The sequence below is a fragment of the Triturus cristatus genome, chromosome 4_2, assembly GCF_964204655.1.
Source record: "Triturus cristatus chromosome 4_2, aTriCri1.1, whole genome shotgun sequence".
NCBI lineage: Eukaryota > Metazoa > Chordata > Amphibia > Caudata > Salamandridae > Triturus > Triturus cristatus.
Window position 1 is genome coordinate 652,226,617 of NC_140586.1, and position 17,051 is coordinate 652,243,667.

General features: G+C 42.7%; 1 protein-coding gene across 5 annotated transcripts in view; it reads right to left on the reverse strand.

Moving 5' to 3' along the window:
• Positions 1 to 17,051, reverse strand: part of UBE2U (ubiquitin conjugating enzyme E2 U) — a 376,214-nt gene that overhangs the window by 258,641 nt on the left and 100,522 nt on the right. The gene's annotated exons all lie outside the window — the stretch shown is intronic.

The window sequence follows — 17,051 nt, forward strand, 5'->3', positions numbered from 1 at the left end:
AGCATCACAGTGGGGTGAGGAGGGCAAGGCCAGGGATACAATGCAGCACGATAGGAAGATTGCAAAGAGATGGGTTTTTAGAACTTTCATGTATTGCACACCCAAAGGAGCAAATATGAGATGCACAGATAGAACACCCCAGGTTCTTGGTGACAAATGCCTAACAATAATCTAAAATGAGAAGAGAATAATTAACGTTATCTGCTTATCAAACAATAATAGTGAGGTTTCCTTTATACTTTGATGTAATGTGAGTAAACTGGGATGCATAATCCAATGTGTATTTTGTAGTCCGGCGTCACATTAGGTGTACAGAAGTCTGTTGCTGGCCAGAGGTAATATATTTGCTGTTATTCAGTTTTATAGAGGATACATAAAAAATAACCATGTAATCTGGTTCAATATTGGTATTTAGGGGCTCTGGTGACATAATAAACCATGAGTCCCCAGGCCAAGTGGTTTGTAAAGACCATCAGATCTTTGAGAAGGAAAAATAGGACAATTTTACCATAGAGATTATGTATTTTCATACTACATGTTTATTTTGTGAAAGATTTGTGATGCAGCATCTAGTCGCATTGCAAAAACAGCCCCACTCTTGGGAGAATTGCTTGTTCGGGCTCCCATTCTCTAAGCGAGTGAGATGAGCGAAGCAGCCTCAAATCCGACAATACGTCAGTCTACGCCCCTCCATTTAACGCCACTACATTGTACTGCAAACCACTCTATACTATTAAACTGCACGCAACTCCACTCTATGCTATTCCACTCTATGCCAGGCAGTCCACTGTATGGCACTCTAACATACGCTATTCCACTGTACGCCACTCTACTATACTTGACCCTATGCCACTCCACCCTACTCCACTCCACAATGCCAGTCCAGTGTACGCCACTGCACTCTACGCTACTCCACTCTATGCTAATTCCATTCTACACTATTGCACTCTACGCTATTGCACTCTACGCTATTGCACTCTATGCCACTCCACTCTACGCTATTGGACTGTTTGCGACTACACTGTACCTCACTCAATTTTATGCCGCTCCATTCTACGCTACTGCACTCTACGCTACTCCACTGTACGCTATTACACTCTAGCACACTACACTCTATTCCACTCCAAAACACTTCACTGTAGGCTACTCTGCTCTATGCTACTCAACTGTATGCCACTGCACTGTGTGCCACCCCACTGTACGCAACTACACACCACTCAACTCTAGGCCATTGAACCCTACACTATTCAACTCTATGCTACTCCACTCTACCACACTCCACTGTATGCTATTACATTGTACGCTACTCCACTATACTTCATTCCACACTCCACTTTACACCAATCTACTCTACGTCACTCCACTCTACGCTATTCCTTTCTATGCCACCCCACTATGTGGCACATCAGTGTATTCCACTCTAGTATATGCCACCGCACTGCACACCACTCTACAAGACTCTTTTAAACTCTGTGCCACTACACAAAAATGTACTCCACTCTCTGCCGCTACACAACACTGTACAACCCTCCACTCTACACTATGCCCCTACAACCCAGTGTACAACACTCTACCCCATTGTAAGATACTTTCCAACACTATAAGACTCCACTATACTGTACAAAACACCACTCCAATGTATAGCAATTTACTCAACTCTACACTACACCTGTCCACAATAGTTCAGTCTAGAGCACTGTACTATACAACATGCCACTACACTATATACAAATTGACTCCACTGTATGCTCCGTCACTCCAGTCTATTCCACTCCACTGTACAACACTTCACTGTGCCATATTCCACTCCACAATACGACACTATCCTCTGGGACAGTACCCTGTACCACACTCTACTCCACTCTACCACACTCCACTTAATAAAACTCCAATTGACAACAGTAAATGAAAAATTGACATTTCACTTAATAAAAATGACAAAAACATTGAACTTCAATGAAAAAAACAAAGGTTAAAACTTTGTTAAAGTTAGGAAAACGTTCTTTCTATATAAACCAAAATTAAAAAACACAAACATTACAAATTCATAACTTAGCGTTATACCTTAAATTTATAATTTATGCATCACCTTTCAGTTGATATCAAATGTATTTATTCTTTATCTAAAAACCAAACTTAAACTACAAAAAATGTAAATTATTACAACTCATACCTTTAATTTATTATTTACGCAACACCTTTAAATTATTACAACTCACACTCCTCCATACACAGTGTATTCAACTCGGTAGCCCCCCGCATTAACTATAACTTGCGCCTGCTCCACGCACTGCTAATACCATTTTAGATTATTTCACTTGTACTAGCTAACATAATAGCATTTACACAAACAGTTATGACATCAGAAATCAATTCTGTTGTGATAACACAGTGCAAGGTAGTGTGGCAAGTTATAGTTAATGTATTGCGGCTACCGAGTTGAATACATTGGAGGCGCACGAGTTATAATAATTTAAGTTTTGATTGTATACAAAGAATAAATACAGTTTTCCTAACGACAACAAAGGTTTAACCTTTACTTTGAGATTATATATATATATATATATATATATATATATATATATATATATATATATATATATATATATATATATATATATATATAATGAAAAAAGTTTACTTCCCAAGTTTAGGTGAAAGGCAGCTTCTTTATAGAGTACCCTCAACACCAGCGACACTCTAGATTTGCTCACCTCAAATATCTGCTTTTCTATCAAAGTTTTTAAGCATAGGATTAGCACAGTGCTATCCACGCCGAGATAGAAAGGGACAAAGTCTTTTGCCATTTCTACAGCAAAGTCTTTAAGCATAGGAATAGCACAGTGCTATCCAAGCTCAGCTATTAAATGGCAAAAGCCATTTACCACTCCAGGCACAGTATTACAGCTTTGGATTGGTAAAATACCATCCAAGCCAACCTGAAATTATTAAAAGCAACCCTGACACGTGTTTCACTATCATTACAGTTCTTCAGAGAGATTTAGCTTTGCCCAGACACAAGGGAGCACCCAGTTTAAGTCAAAAGAATACCCTTACAGGTATGTATGTATGTATGTATGTATGTATGTATGTATGTATATTATATATATATTCACTTAAAAAACCATAGGTTTCACACAGGTTATAGTTGGGTGGATATTTCACTCGTAAAAAAACAATGAAATTCCTCCGTTATAGTTAGTTCAGATAACTATAACTCGCACGCCCGCAATCCACTGCTCATGACGTCACATATTACATCACTCATGACATGGTCAGTGGCATCACTCATGACATCACTGATGACATCATCCTTGTGATAGAGTGGCGGTCGCGTGAGTTATAGTTATCTGAACTAACTATAACGGAGGAATTTCATTGGTTTTTTACGAGTGAAATATCCACCTAACTATAACCTGTGTGAAACCTATGGTTTTTTAAGTGAATTTGCAAGGTTTTTTAAATGCTAATTCCTAACTATAACGTGTGTAAAACCTATGGTTTTTTAAGTGAATTTGTACGTTTTTTTAAATGCTAAGTTATGTATTTATTAATTTATTTATTTTCAAGGTTTTTCACCGTGCACATGCTTTGGGCGCTCGGTGCGCTGCGCGCACCATGCGCGCACCCCGCGATTTTTTTCGACAAAAATAAAATGTTTTTTTTCCCCTTGGGGGTCCTTCTGTGACCCCCTGACAAAGGCTAGGGGGTCAGGAACTCTCTTCCCTGCCCCCTTTTCACGTTTTCCACCTTTTTTCCCCCTTTCCTTTTCAGTGCGAGAGACAAAATGGCGGCCGACACTTCCTGATTTCGACCGATTCCAATGTTTACCAACATCTAACAACCAATCAGAATTTCGCTCGCGCACGGCACCGTGCGCGCACATAGATATTTATATGCTTTTAAATGCTATTTTCTCAGGAAATACTGAACAGATTGACACCAGACCTGCAAAAGGCACTTCCCTGACCTGAGGACTACCTCTCTGCCAAATTTCAAGTAATTCTGTTCAGCCATTCGGGCTGTACCTTCGACTAAAGGTCCTATGGAAAAATGCATGGGGAAAACGCGTTTTGGGACCCCCCTTTTTTCTCGGTCCCCGCTTGACGAATCACCCCGAGACTTTCAGGGTAGGAGCTGAGCGGAGCGCCCCATTTGTTTTGAAAATTTCGCGAGGATTCGTCAACCGGCGCCAAAGTTATTCAAAATAGGATTTTGAAATTTCCTATGGAAACACGATCCTAGCTATAACTATCTACTGGCGACCGCCAGTAGAATATATATATATATATATATATATATATATATATATATATATATATATATATATATATTACTGCTCCTGCTTGACCGTTGATTGGGAAGCACTCGAACACCACCAAGGCTCCAAGCAAAGCCCTTTATTGAAGGTATGGAAACGATTCACTGCGATCCTTTAACAGTCATTGCGCCACTGCCGACGCGTTTCGATTGCTCTTCTTCAAAGGCGTGTGGTCGAATGAAGTGCACAGCCCGGTCTCTGCCTTTCCCCTTTCTTTTCTTTCTTTAATAGCACGCCCCTTGATGGGCTACTCTGTATGAGAAGTGCTGAGGATTCTGGGAGTGGTAGTGCCGATGCATACATAACGTGCAAATGTTCTGTCGGATACACAAAGACCCTGGATGGGCCTCCGCAGCTAACGTGTCCTAAATCCTGTAGGATGGTGCTCCAACGTGTGGCTGGCAAATGACAGCCCCTGTGGCCCCCAGGTTCCCGGGGTGGTGCTGTCCCGGCGGCACGGAAACCGCCAATACATTACTGCTCCTGCTTGACCGTTGATTGGGAAGCACTCGAACACCACCAAGGCTCCAAGCAAAGCCCTTTATTGAAGGTATGGAAACGATTCACTGCGATCCTTTAACAGTCATTGCGCCACTGCCGACGCGTTTCGATTGCTCTTCTTCAAAGGCGTGTGGTCGAATGAAGTGCACAGCCCGGTCTCTGCCTTTCCCCTTTCTTTTCTTTCTTTAATAGCACGCCCCTTGATGGGCTACTCTGTATGAGAAGTGCTGAGGATTCTGGGAGTGGTAGTGCCGATGCATACATAACGTGCAAGAACATTTGCACGTTATGTATGCATCGGCACTACCACTCCCAGAATCCTCAGCACTTCTCATACAGAGTAGCCCATCAAGGGGCGTGCTATTAAAGAAAGAAAAGAAAGGGGAAAGGCAGAGACCGGGCTGTGCACTTCATTCGACCACACGCCTTTGAAGAAGAGCAATCGAAACGCGTCGGCAGTGGCGCAATGACTGTTAAAGGATCGCAGTGAATCGTTTCCATACCTTCAATAAAGGGCTTTGCTTGGAGCCTTGGTGGTGTTCGAGTGCTTCCCAATCAACGGTCAAGCAGGAGCAGTAATGTATTGGCGGTTTCCGTGCCGCCGGGACAGCACCACCCCGGGAACCTGGGGGCCACAGGGGCTGTCATTTGCCAGCCACACGTTGGAGCACCATCCTACAGGATTTAGGACACGTTAGCTGCGGAGGCCCATCCAGGGTCTTTGTGTATCCGACAGAACATTTGCACGTTATGTATGCATCGGCACTACCACTCCCAGAATCCTCAGCACTTCTCATACAGAGTAGCCCATCAAGGGGCGTGCTATTAAAGAAAGAAAAGAAAGGGGAAAGGCAGAGACCGGGCTGTGCACTTCATTCGACCACACGCCTTTGAAGAAGAGCAATCGAAACGCGTCGGCAGTGGCGCAATGACTGTTAAAGGATCGCAGTGAATCGTTTCCATACCTTCAATAAAGGGCTTTGCTTGGAGCCTTGGTGGTGTTCGAGTGCTTCCCAATCAACGGTCAAGCAGGAGCAGTAATATATATATATATATATATATTTATATATATATCACAAAATACGTAGCCAATAGATGCGCTCTCAGTAACATAAAACTCCACAGCCAGTCTCTTCAAGAGGTGTTTTAATACGACGCGTTTCAGCTCCTTGCAAAGCCTTGATCACGTAATGACTTGTGCAAACAAACAGGGTGACTGATAAAGTTAATCATGGACATCGACAAGGGACAACATAACCAACTATCGTGTATATGGCAGACATCTTGGAACGGTATGATATAGATAGAAACTCATCAAAGTTGTATCCTGTATACACAAGTTCCTCAGAACATAATGTCCTTATATATCCATAGTATCTATACCAAATGTGTCATAAGACTGGGGTGATGAGGACAATCCTTAAGAACATTTGCGTGGTGTCACAACACATGAAAAATAAATATTTAACGGCCAAAACCACAACAGCTATTGAATATTGTAGACATAAAGACACATAATGACACAAAATGATATATAGCGGCAAGATGATGAAAATACATCATGAGCGCGGGTCAGCTCGTGAGCTAGTGCATGCACTAATAGTGCTGTTGCCACGTGTAGGAGCAAAGGTGTCCCTGTCTGCCAGACATGAGCTAGTGCATCTGTGCAAACTAATAAACAGTATGTCGTGTTGTAGGAAGGCAATATCAAAGAAAATCTATATGTGAATATGGAGCGTGTTTGTGCTTGACCACATTCTGAGGGTAAAGTGCAAATGCATTACAAGTGTACGTGTTGGACCAGTGTCCAGACTACTCAATGGTAGAAACGACCAACACCGTCAATCTGCAAAAAGTCCCTATGGAGTCACATACTATACCCTTCAGACGCCCACTTTAAGTGATGATGAGGGGAAAAGGGTAGGTTGCCCGTGATACGTGAGTGCCGGTGACTGGGCCCCTTCCTTTCCTCCTGTGGAAAATAAGACAATAAGGAAAACATTAGGAAAAAATATATAAAAACATGTAAGAACACATTACCAATAAGCAACGATACAGTGCATAAATATTTTTCTCCTTTCAATGCACAATTGCAAATGAAGACGAATAGGATGCGAGAGAGAACAGAGGAAACATAATAGTAGAATATGCATTATTGAGACAGCATAGCAAAAGACATAGAGAATTTAGCCTGATCAAAGGGGGTAAAAGGTATATAACATCAGTGATTATTCTCTAAGATGAATTGCCAATTCCTCATCCTGGTTAAGTCCCCCAGGATTCTTGGTTTGGAAATTGACAATGTACTTAGATTCCTTTTGTCTGAGTTTAAGAACACGATTGCCACCCCTGGGGTTGCTGAAAATTTGTTCCAAAATGAAGATTTTAAGAAGAGCAGGATTCGAGAAATGTTTATCCCTGAAATGTCGGGCAACAGGATATTTTTCATCTTTGTGTACGATTGCCCGGTAGTGTTCTAAAATGCGTTTTTTGGCCATAAGAGTGGTACTGCCAATGTACCACAACTTACACGGGCATTCAATCACATAGATGACAAAAGTGGAACTACAGGTCAGGAATTGATTGATCTCCTTGTTGATCCCGTTGCACTTGGCACTTTTGCAGAAAGTGCTGTTTTTACATGCCTTGCAATGGCCGCAAGGGAAGAACCCTTGGAGACCGTGTTCCTGTCTTTTGGGATAGATGGTAACATCACTCTGTACTAGTTGATCCCTGATGTTCCTCCCTTTCCTGTAAGTGATGCTCGGTCTGATGGGAATATTCGCACCAATTATATTATCGCATTTAAGGATATCCCAATTCTTAGTCAATATTTTTTGTATATTTCTAGAATCAGAATTGTATGTCATGATCAACCTGGTATAATTCACAGCTACCTCATTGGTGATGGGAGGTTTATCCTCAATGGTAGAGGCTCTACTGATGCCATCCGCCCTGTCCTTAGCTCTACGTAGTACCCAATTGGGATAACTTCTGGCCTTAAAACGATCTAGCATGCGAACGCTCTCAAGTTGGTAGGCTTCTTCAGAATTGCAGTTTCTCTTTGCCCTCAACAGTTCTCCAAAAGGAAGGCTCCATTTAAGAGTGTCTGGATGGCTGCTGAGAGCATGAAGAATGCTGTTGCCTGCGGTGGATTTCCTGTAAAGGACAGAGCAAATTGAATTATCTTTGATGTCAAGCCTGACATCAAGATATTCAGCCATCGTGCTACTGATGTTACTAGTGAGGACAATATTGTAAGAGTTGATGTTAAGCTGTTCAATGAATTGGGTAGCTTCAGACTCAGTGCCCTTCCATATGATGGACAGATCATCTATATAGCGCATCCAAGTAGTTACATGTTCAAGGTGTCTGCCATTTCAGGGTTCGCAAAGAGTTCTTCTTCCCAGCACCCCATAAAAAGATTTGCAAAACTGGGGGCGACGCAAGAACCCATCGCAGTACCGATGTTTTGTCTGTAAAGAACACCATTGAACAGGAAGATGTTATTGTTGAGACAGAACTCAATCATGTCTAGTATCATATTGGTGTGCTCTCTGAAGCGAATGGGCCTATTTTTAAGAAAATGGTTACATGCTGCCAAACCCTGTTTGTGATCAATGATGGTATATAGAGATTGGACATCTAAGGTGATAAACAGAAAGCCTTCCTCCCAGCTTAACTTTTGTAATTTGTTTAAGAAGTCCTTGGTGTCTCTCACATAACTGGGCAACTTGATAACAAAATCCCTAAGGAAGTGATCTGCGTACTTGGAAATGTTTTCGGAGACACTCCCCCTAGATGATACAATCGGACGCCCTGGTGGATTGATGGGATCCTTGTGTAATTTGGGCAATAGGTACAACACAGGAAGAATGGGATGGTCGTTCTTAAGATAACAGTATTCTTCCCATATTAAAATGCCATTGTCATGCCACGTGGTGAGTTTCTCCCAAATGGTAGTGATGCTGTTATAGATCTCAAACGAGATCGGCACGTAATATTTGTCGTCTGACAATTGTCTCAAAGCCTCATGAATGTATTTGTCCCTATCCAGTATAACGACATTCCCGCCCTTGTCAGCTGGGCGGATGACGATCTTAGTATCCTCTGCAAGTGATCTAAGTGCCTCTCTTTGTTTGTATGAGAGGTTGTTGGTAGTCCTATTCTGATATCTATTCTTGTGTCTGAAGGTACAAAGTGCCTTACTGACACTATCATGGAAAGTGTCTATGCTGTCGTGTGACATCATGGGTGAAAATTTGATTTGGGTTTAAAACCTGTAGCGCAAGGTGAATCAGTGGATAACTCTAAGCTCACAATGAGTTGTGTGGTGGACAATTCGCTGTCAGTTGTGGATGTACATGGAGAAGTGTGGCCCAATGATTAGAGCGGCAGACCCTGATGCAGAGGTCTAGCCCGGGACCAGGGTTCAATTCCACGCCTCGGCGGGTGTTGGGCTAAAAAATTCCACGGACCTGATAATTCTCGCCTCGGTGCCAGTTCAATCATGGAGTCCCACTCTGCAACTCTGGGCAATAGCTTGCTTAATCTCCACAACGGCCCCCACAATGCTAAGGATGCCTGGCCTCCACCTTGGGGGTGCCCAGGAGTGGACGCCTCACAGGGAAAGCCAGGATGGGTTCCACAGCGGTATTCGTACAAGCGCCTTGAGACCCTTGCGGGTGAGTAGTGCGCTATACAAGTATCAATTTACATTTACATTTACATGCTTGTGTGGATTCTATGATATTATTGCTGTTGTTAATATCTGATTCTTGTCCTAACTGTATCATGGTCATTAGTGTATCTATATCACCAGAGTTAATGTTATCCTGGCATTTAGACATCGAAGTTCTCACCCCTCCATTGTCCCCTAGTCTTTTCAACTTGTGCCATTTCTTTAGTTTTAATTTTCTCGGAAATTGGAAAAGACCTATTCTGGTCTCAATGAAATCAAATGGCTTAGAAGGACAAAACGACAAACCTAGACATAAAGTTTGTTTCTCAACATCACCCATGACTCTGCTGGAAAGATTAATTATAGTCTTATTAACCATTTTGTGATCCATTAGTAATTTTTCTTGGGACGTGATCTTCTGTTTCCCATGTTGCCTCTTGATCTGCCTCTTCTGCCATCGCTGGTGTATTCGTTTGCTTCTGTTTCTCCGCTTCCGCATCCTCTGCCCCGACCCCTTCCCCTCTGTCCTCGTGTCTGAGGTGCGGGGGTTTCTTGCATAGTCCGTCGGCTCCGGCGTAAGTGTTGATATTCCTCTAAAAAATTCACCTGACGGGAAATGGAATTAGTGGCAGTGGCATTCTCCACTGAGATGTCAGATTCAGTGTCGCTTTTAAGGGAGGTAGTAGTTGCCTGGCTTTCTTCTTTGTCAGTACTGGTAGGTAAGATTGTTTCTTTTTGTGTGTACAAATGATCGTATTTGCGACTAAATGTGAGAATCCTTCCACTCTCATAGTCACCATAGTCACGGTTGAGTTTTCTTTCTTTTCGCGCCTTGATGTCCTCCTCATACTTTTTAAGGCGGTCTTTCATGGCGCTCATCGCTTTATTCGCTTTCTCCACTTCAGGGGAATTTTTCATGTGTTCCATGATTTCCTGTATTTGTTTGATTATCTTGTTGCGGTCTATCCAAGCGTATTTCACCAAGATTTCAAGCATTCTTTTGGAACTTAGAGCAGAGTTCTGGGACCATTCTTGTAACATTTCTGGATTGGGCATTTCATATGTTGGCGTAGTGAAAATGCGCAAACCCCTGGGAACCATGTCCTGATCGATATAATTTTGTAAGGAAGTCGCTTCCCACCATTTGGAAATCTCAGTTTTTTTCAGTTTTTCTAATTTGCGTAATTTGTCATCTATAAGTGGTGTTGGAACTCTCTCCACAGTTGTGGCTACTCTTGGCTGTCTCTTTGCAAACATTGCATGTGCTGCCGCACTTCTCTCATCGTCTTCGTCCATGTTGCTGACACCTCTGACATAACTCTTCTAGAGAGCTGGGAGTCCAGATTACCCCTGTGTAATCACAGGTTCCTCCTGTCGTGTGATGCGTGAAGTCTCACTCTGCCATCAATTGCAGAAAATTATACTGACAGGCAGGTGATGTATCCGGGGTGGGGGGGGTGTTAATAGGTGGAGCAACGTCCGTAATGCGATTCACCCCAAACAATGAAAGTCTTGCAAAGCCCGGAAAACATGCATGCAAACTTCAGTGTGTCCGTAATGTCAATAAGGGGCGCCTAGCGATCACAATGCTGCTTCCCTTGGGACAGAGGTCAGGAGCCCCCCTGAACGAAGGAGATCCACCCCCTCACCACCAAAAGGGCAGACAAAGTCAGGCTACAGGCTTACCTCCGATTCAAAAGCGGTCCACACCAGACCTGCGAAGTATCCACAGCGGCCGGTCCAAAATACGGTCTCAATTTCAATTCCCAAAATCTCGCTCCTTCTGACCATATGGTACCCGAGGGAGGTGGCGCATATGCCGGCGGAGCATGCCGGCTAAAATGTCACAAAATACGTAGCCGATAGATGCGCTCTCAGTAACATAGAACTCTACAGCCAGTCTCTTCAAGAGGTGATTTAATACGACGCGTTTTTTAGCTCCTTGCAAAGCCTTGATCAAGTAATGACTTGCAAACAAACAGGGTGACTGATAAAGTTAATCATGGACATCGACAAGGGACAACATAAACAACTATCGTGTATATGGCAGACATCTTGGAACGGTATGATATAGATAGAAACTCATCAAAGTTATATCCTGTATACACAAGTTCCTCGGAACATAATGTCCTTATATATACATAGTATCTATACCTAATGTGTCATAAGACTGGGGTGATAAGGACAATCCTTAAGACCATTGGCGTGGTGTCACAACACACGAAAAATAAATATTTAACGGCCAAAACCACAACAACTATTGAATATTGTAGACATAAAGACACATAATGACACAAAATGATATATAGCGGCAAGATGATGAAAATACATCATGAGCGCGGGTCAGCTCGTGAGCTAGTGCATGCACTAATATTGCTGTTGCCACGTGTGTTGTGACACCACGCCAATGGTCTTAAGGATTGTCCTTATCACCCCAGTCTTATGACACATTTGGTATAGATACTATGTATATATAAGGACATTATGTTACGAGGAACTTGTGTATACAGGATACAACTTTGATGAGTTTCTATCTATATCATACCGTTCCAAGATGTCTGCCATATACACGATAGTTGTTTATGTTGTCCCTTGTCGATGTCCATGATGAACTTTATCAGTCACCCTGTTTGTTTGCACAAGTCATTACGTGATCAAGGCTTTGCAAGGAGCTAAAAAACGTGTCGTATTAAATCACCTCTTGAAGAGACTGGCTGTGGAGTTCTATGTTACTGAGAGCGCATCTATCGGCTACGTATTTTGTGACATTTTAGCCGGCATGCTCCGCCGGCATATGCGCCACCTCCCTCGGGTCCCATATGGTCAGAAGGAGCGAGATTTTGGGAATTGAAATTGAGACCGTACTTTTGGACCGGCCGCTGTGGATACTTCGCAGGTCTGGTGTGGACCGCTTTTGAATCGGAGGTAAGCCTGTAGCCTGACTTTGTCTGCCCTTTTGGTGGTGAGGGGGTGGATCTCCTTCGTTCAGGGGGGCTCCTGACCTCTGTCCCAAGGGAAGCAGCATTGTGATCGCTAGGCGCCCCTTATTGACATTACGGACACACTGAAGTTTGCATGCATGTTTTCCGGGCTTTGCAAGACTTTCATTGTTTGGGGTGAATCGCATTACGGACGTTGCTCCACCTATTAACACCCCCCCCACCCCGGATACATCACCTGCCTGTCAGTATAATTTTCTGCAATTGATGGCAGAGTGAGACTTCACGCATCACACGACAGGAGGAACCTGTGATTACACAGGGGTAATCTGGACTCCCAGCTCTCTAGAAGAGTTACCTCAGAGGTGTCAGCAACATGGACGAAGATGATGAGAAAAGAGCGGCAGCACATCCAATGTTTGCAAAGAGACAGCCAAGAGTAGCCACAACTGTGGAGACTGTTCCAACACCACTTATAGATGACAAATTACGCAAATTAGAAAAACGGAAAAATCAGAGATTTCCAAATGGGGGGAAGCAACTTCCTTACAAAATTATATCGATCAGGACATGGTTCCCAGGGGTTTGCGCATTTTCACTACGCCAACGTATGAAATGCCCAATCCAGAAATGTTACAAGAATGGTCCCAGAACTCTGCTCTAAGTTCCAAAAGAATGCTTGAAATCTTGGTGAAATACGCTTGGATAGACCGCGACAAGATAATCAAACAAATACAGGAAATCATGGAAGACATGAAAAAATCCCCTGAAGTGGAGAAAGCGAATAAAGCGATGAGCGCCATGAAAGACCGCCTTAAAAAGTATGAGGAGGACATCAAGGCGCGAAAAGAAAGAAAACTCAACCGTGACTATGGTGACTATGAGAGTGGAAGGATTCTCACATTTAGTCGCAAATACGATCACTTATACAAACAAAAAGAAACAATCTTACCTACCAGTACTGACAAAGAAGAAAGCCAGGCAACTACTCCCTCCCTTACAAGCGACACTGAATCTGACATCTCAGTGGAGAATGCCACTGCCACTAATTCCATTTCCCGTCAGGTGAATTTTTTAGAGGAATATCAACACTTACGCCGGAGCCGACGGACTATGCAAGAAACCCCCGCACCTCAGACACGAGGACAGAGGGGAAGGGGTTGGGGCAGTGGACGCGGAAGCGGAGAAACAGAAGCAAACGAATACACCAGCGATGGCAGAAGAGGCAGATCAAGGGGCAACATGGGAAACAGAAGATCACGTCCGAAGAAAAACTACTAATGGATCACGAAATGGTTAATAACACTATAATTAATCTTTCCAGCAGAGTCATGGGTGATGTTGAGAAACAAACTTTATGTCTAGGTTTGTCGTTTTGTCCTTCTGAGTCATTTGATTTCATTGAGACCAGAATAGATCTTTTCAAATTTATGAGAAAATTAAAACTAAAGAAATGGCACAAGTTGAAAAGACTAGGGGACAATAGAGGGGTGAGAACTTCCATGTCTAAATGCCAGGATAACATTAACTCTGGTGATATAGATACACTAATCACCATGATACAGTTAGGACAAGAATCAGATATTAACAACAGCAATAATATCATAGAATCTACACAAGCATGTACATCCACAACTGACAGTGAATTGTCCACCACAGAACTCATTGTGAGCTTAGAGTTATCCACTGATTCACCTTGCGCTACAGGTTTTAAACCCAAATCAACATTTTCACCCATGATGTCACACGACAGCATAGACACTTTCCATGATAGTGTCAGTAAGGCACTTTGTACCTTCAGACACAAAAATAGATATCAGAATAGGACTACCAACAACCTCTCATACAAACAAATAGAGGTACTTAGATCACTTGCAGAGGATACTAAGATCGTCATCCGCCCAGCTGACAAGGGCGGGAATGTCGTTATACTGGATAGGGACAAATACATTCATGAGGCTTTGAGACAATTGTCAGACGACAAATATTACATGCCGATCTCGTTTGAGATCTATAACAACAGCATCACTACCATTTGGGAGAAACTGACCACGTGGCATGACAAAGGCATTTTAATATGGGAAGAATACTGTTATCTTAAGAATGACCATCCCATTCTTCCTGTGTTGTACCTATTGCCCAAATTACACAAGGATCCCATCAATCCACCAGGGCGTCCGATTGTATCATCTAGGGGGAGTGTCTCCGAAAACATTTCCAAGTACGCAGATCACTTCCTTAGGGATTTTGTTATCAAGTTGCCCAGTTATGTGAGAGACACCAAGGACTTCTTAAACAAATTACAAAAGTTAAGCTGGGAGGAAGGCTTTCTGTTTATCACCTTAGATGTCCAATCTCTATATACCATCATTGATCACAAACAGGGTTTGGCAGCATGTAACCATTTTCTTAAAAATAGGCCCATTCGCTTCAGAGAGCACACCAATATGATACTAGACATGACTGAGTTCTGTCTCAACAATAACATCTTCCTGTTCAATGATGTTCTTTACAGACAAAACATCGGTACTACGATGGGTTCTTGCTTCGCCCCCAGTTTTGCGAATCTGTTTATGGGGTGCTGGGAAGAAGAACTCTTTGCGAACCCTGAAATGGCAGACACCTTGAACATGTAACTACTTGGATGCGCTATATAGATCTGTTCATCATATGGAAGGGCACTGAGTCTGAAGCTACCCAATTCATTGAACAGCTTAACATCAACACTTACAATATTGTCCTCACTAGTAACATCAGTAGCACGGTGGCTGAATATCTTGATGTCAGGCTTGACATCAAAGATAATTCCATTTGCTCTGTCCGTTTCAGGAAATCCACCGCAGGCAACAGCATTCTTCATGCCCTCAGCAGCCATCCAGACACTCTTAAATGGAGCATTCCTTTTGGAGAACTGTTGAGGGCAAAGAGAAACTGCAATACTGAAGAAGCCTACCAACATGAGAGCGTTCGCATGCTAGATCGTTTTAAGGCCAGAGGTTATCCCAATTGGGTACTACGTAGAGCTAAGGACAGGGTGGATGGCATCAGTAGAGCCTCTACCATTGAGGATAAACCTCCCATCACCAATGAGGTAGCTGTGAATGATACCAGGTTGATCATGACATACAATTCTGATTCTAGTAATATACAAAAAATATTGACTAAGAATTGGGATATCCTTAAATGCGATAATATAATTGGTGCGAATATTCCCATCAGACCGAGCATCACTTACAGGAAAGGGAGGAACATCAGGGATCAACTAGTACAGAGTGATGTTACCATCTATCCCAAAAGACAGGAACACGGTCTCCAAGGGTTCTTCCCTTGCGGCCATTGCAAGGCATGTAAAAACAGCACTTTCTGCAAAAGTGCCAAGTGCAACGGGATCAACAAGGAGATCAATCAATTCCTGACCTGTAGTTCCACTTTTGTCATCTATGTGATTGAATGCCCGTGTAAGTTGTGGTACATTGGCAGTACCACTCTTATGGCCAAAGAACGCATTTTAGAACACTACCGGACAATCGTACACAAAGATGAAAAATATCCTGTTGTCCGAAATTTCAGGGATAAACTTTTCTCGAATCCTGCTCTTCTTACATTCTGCATTTTGGAACAAATTTTCAGCAACCCCAGGGGTGGCAATCGTGTTCTTAAACTCAGACAAAAGGAATCTAAGTACATTGTCAATTTCCAAACCAAGAATCCTGGGGGACTTAACCAGGATGAGGAATTGGCAATTCATCTTAGAGAATAATCACTGATGTTATATACCTTTTACCTCCTTTGATCAGGCTTAATTCTCTATGTCTTTTGCTATGCTGTCTCAGTATTGCATATTCTACTATTATGTTTCCTCTGTTCTCTCTCGCACCCTATTTGTCTTCAGTTGCAATTGTGCATTGAAAGGAGAAAAATATTTATGCACTATATCGTTGCTAATTGGTAATGTGTTCTTACATGTTTTTATATATTTTTTCCTAATTTTTTCCTTATTGTCTTATTTTCCACAGGAGGAAAGGAAGGGGCCCAGTCACCGGCACTCACGTATCACGGGCAACCTACCCTTTTCCCCTCATCATCACTTAAAGTGGGCGTCTGAAGGGTATAGTATGCGACTCCACAGGGACTTTTTGCAGATTGACGGTGTTGGTCGTTTCTACAATTGAGTAGTCTGGACACTGGTCCAACATGTACACTTGTAATGCATTTGCACTTTACCCTCAGAATGTGGTCAAGCACAAACGCGCTCTATATTCACATATAGATTTTCTTTGATATTGCCTTCCTACAACACGACATACTGTTTATTAGTTTGCACAGATGCACTAGCTCATGTCTGGCAGACAGGGACACCTTTGCTCCTACACGTGGCAACAGCACTATTAGTGCATGCACTAGCTCACGAGCTGACCCGCGCTCATGATGTATTTTCATCATCTTGCCGCTATATATCATTTTGTGTCATTATGTGTCTTTATGTCTACAATATTCAATAGTTGTTGTGGTTTTGGCCGTTAAATATTTATTTTTCGTGTGTTGTGACACCACGCCAATGGTCTTAAGGATTGTCCTTATCACCCTAGTCTTATGACACATTTGGTAT